Here is a 3,984-nt window from a genome sequence, read left to right on the forward strand (position 1 = left end):
TATATATTTCAATTTATATTTACAGAGAACCACATTTCTGTGGTTAGGCATTGGTAATGGCACTCAAAAACTTCAGTTATTTATTGTTAGATAAACAGTTCTGAAGATTTTAAAGGAAAAATGAGTAAAACCCATTTTATTAAAAAATAAACCGAGGGAATAAGGTGTATTATTTACTTAGTATTCTTTTTTGCAGCTGACAGATTAGGCAAAAGGGAGAATTTATCATAAGATATTTCATAGAAGAATTTGAACATGAGACTGCAGAAGGGCAGTGATGTAGCTATGCTGCTGCTGACTAAAACCTACAACTCAAATATCATCAGGACTCTCTTCAACTCTAGACTGCTTTTCTGTGTGCTCTGGCTTCATTCTTTTATCATTCTGTGTTCCTAGTATGAGAAACCTGGCTGCAACAGCTCACAAGCTTTACACCTTATGGTACCAAACACTAGAAAAACTGCTTTGATTCTCTGTTGCTACATCCAGAAAAAATCGCTTGATTCCAGCTTGGGCCAGGTGTGCACCCTCAACCAATTAGATGTGCTCAACAAGACAGTCAGTTAGTGATACATCCCAAGAAAAATGATATGGATGGAGGGAATGGAGGAACATTTTTCAGAAGAGGGGAGGTTCTATTCCCAGAAAGGAAGGGGTGCTTAGAAGACAAACCAGTAGGCTTCTATTGTAAGTGAAAGCACTGAGAATAATATTTTGGGCATTATTTATAGATGTAAAGTTTCTTGTGACACACTATATTAGGTATAATTTGTTATTACATGAAATATTAGTTTATTTTATTTGGGGCCTAAGGTTTTGTTATCCTTCTTTAGAGAGAGCATATATTTTGCTTTTGGCAGGCAGCAGCTAGACCAGGGCACTTTTTAAAAGCCCAGATGACCTAGTTTAGTCAGGGATTGAAATAATTGAAAACTGGGCTTCAGTCCTTGTGTTCCTTTTTATGTGATTCCTGGGGTTGAGTCTTTTGGTGACCCAGCCCAAAGCCTAGGAACTTATCAGAATCTCCCTCCCATAAACTTGGCATGCCTTAAATTCCATTTTTTGTCCCCACTTGCTCCATGAGACAGTTGTAAACTGTGCATATCTTTCAACTTCTCAGGCACATATTCCAGGATTGGCAGGTACTTTCATATCTGATTCTCCCTCTACTTGGAGCATTGGGAAGCTCTTCTGCTCACATCCCTCGCTCACTCCTGGCTAACTCTCACTCCTGCCTTCATGGCTTAGCTGAAATGTAACTCTTGGGAGAGTTACAACTTTCATATCTGATTCTCCCTCTACTTGGAGCATTGGGAAGCTCTTCTGCTCACATCCCTCACTCACTCCTGGCTAACTCTCACTCCTGCCTTCATGGCTTAGCTGAAATGTAACTCTTGGGAGAGTTACATTCCTTGGCTCCCATAGCAGTGCACTTCCCTTGTGCCACCACAGCATCCTGCCTTTCCTTGTTGTTACTTCTTAGGACATTTAAAAATAATTGCTTTGTCTCCCCCTACAAGACTAAATTTTGTGATCTCAGGAATAGCCTCTTCCTTGTTCACCCCTTTGTTTCTGGAACCTAAAACAGTACGTGGAATATAGTAAGAATGCAAATATTTGTTCAGTGAATCAATTGATATTTCTCTACCTTTAAATGGCCTTCTACTTCCTGCAGAAAAAAATTCTAATGTCCTATGTGCCTTGGCCAGCCCTACTTTCTTCTCTATCTATAGCATTCATCATATTGTGCTGTAATTGTTTGTATATATATCTTTTTACCACCAAATTATAAATTCCTTAGGGGTAAAAATTATCTTTTAATCTTTGTAGTCCCAGGTCTGATCACAGTACTTACTTAATAGTAGTAAAATGATAAATATATTAATCATTAGCTTTTCTTGACTAGCTTTAAATAAGTTTTCATAAGTATCTTTGTAACAATTCTATAAACTAGGTACTAATTACTAAAGTAATTACTAATTCCTAGAGTTTAGAGAAGTTAAATAACTTGCCTAAAGTCACATAAGTAGTAATTGGTGGGACCAGAATTCAAACCCATGTAATTTGATAGCAGAATCTAAGCCATACAAGCAAGAGGGAAAGACAGAGAGAGAAAGACAATATGGCAGAGAGAAAAAGGGAACATGATGTGGCATGTTAAAGGAGTGACAAATAGTTCAGTCTGACTAGAGATAGGTTTATGGATGGGAGTGGTGGAAATTGAGCCAGGAAGAGTTGGTTTAAGTTGTTATTAATATCCTAGTATATTATGATTAGGAGTTTAGACTCTGTCCTGTGGCTAATGAATTTCATCTAAGATTTAAGCTCGGGAATTACATAATTATAATTTAACATTTAGAAAGGAAGCTCTGACTATATGTGTAACAGGGATGCTGGTAAAGAGATAATTGGGCAGTTCTCTGTGACAACATGTGAATTATAACAGGAGAAGGACTTCTGGATCAAGAATATTGGGAAATGCTACTTTGCTACCTTTTTCATCATTGCAGTCAGTCCTCCTGACTTATAGCTACGGCAGTGTTTTTAGTAACTACAGGATACTTCATTGACAGATGTATATGTCCAGTTAATCCTAATAGCATTTGGATTTGTCCTCAGTCCGATATTGGATATTTACACAAAAATCTTTATAACTGCATATATACTTCAAATTATTTGGGCGGGGGGGAGTAAATTATATTAAAAATCACAGTCCAAAATGTTTACTCTCGGGATATTTGGATAATTATTTCTCCCTACACTGTACATACAACACATATATTTTTCTAGGCTTCATATCTATAGTCTTCAATGATTAAATAATTCAGTCAGAATTTATTATGGTACATTTGAACTAAGTAGGTATTTGAAAGTACTATTTAATCGAAAATAGTCTGTACTCAGAGACATATCACAGTGTATAATATAGAATAGAATAGTAGTAGCTCTCCCCCTTTATATTAATTTATTCTTTGATGTGCATCAAAGTACTATGTCATTTTTTAGCGTCCCCTCCTGTAGTTTTGTGACATTTAGACATAGAATTAGACAAAGCTAATTTTGTTGTAGTTCTAAAATGCTTAATGTTTGATAACCCTTCCCTCTCCTCCCAAAGTTCCCCTACATTTTCTCTCATACACGCACACATAATCCCACATTAACACTTTTTTGGGTGAGACATTCTCATTCTATTGAGTATATAAGAAACTTAAACTAGGGAAACTACAGGCAGAAGGAAAAGAAAGTAGTATTTATTTAATAGTTGGTGCTAAAAAAAAATTGAGATGCTTATTTACTTCTTGCTTCCCAACATTCTTTGAAACAATTTACGTGGGTCTGACACTGGTTTCCTGAGAATGTCCTCCCCGCCTGTACCACTCACCAGATATGACCCAGGTTGTAACTGAGTTTTTTGTGGCATCTCTTTCCATTTCTCATTCAAGTTTTTACTTGAGGTTTATTTCAATTAGATTCCTACTCTGAAAATGCTATGAATATGGGTCAGGAATTAGGTCCTGTATTCTCACTGATTAAAAATTTGAGCTATGAGAGCAAAAATAATCATTGGCCTTCATGGTGATGCTAACGAGTTCCTGTTTTTCTTTTCTGTTATTTGGAACTTTGAGGCACGGAATATTTAGAACTGGGAAGGACTTGACACAGATTCATTAAAGTTCCTTAATCTTATCAAGACTATACTGTTACCATCTGTGCTAATAATAACTAGTTTATAATGAGTGGCTGTTATGTGCTAGGCACTGTGCTAAGTATTTTGTACCCATGGTTGATAATCACTATGTTAATAGCAAGGTAAGTTGACCACCTTTTATAGATGAGAAAACTGAGGCTGAGAAAAGAAATTAAGTAACATTCCTGAGGTCATAGTAAGTGATAGAACTGTATTTAACTTCAGGTTTGTCTGACTCTAAATCCCACGTTGTTTTTTTTTGAATGCTGGCCAGTATGCCTATATTCTTTTCACCA

The 3,984-nt window shown here is 36.3% G+C and overlaps 1 protein-coding gene across 1 annotated transcript in view; it reads left to right on the top strand.

Annotated features, from left to right (window-relative positions):
* The window catches only part of NSUN7 (NOP2/Sun domain family, member 7), a 61,281-nt gene that overhangs the window by 12,735 nt on the left and 44,562 nt on the right, over positions 1–3,984 (top strand).

Source organism: Galeopterus variegatus, unplaced genomic scaffold (genome assembly GCF_000696425.1).
Source record: "Galeopterus variegatus unplaced genomic scaffold, G_variegatus-3.0.2 Scaffold421, whole genome shotgun sequence".
Taxonomy (NCBI): Eukaryota; Metazoa; Chordata; class Mammalia; order Dermoptera; family Cynocephalidae; genus Galeopterus; species Galeopterus variegatus.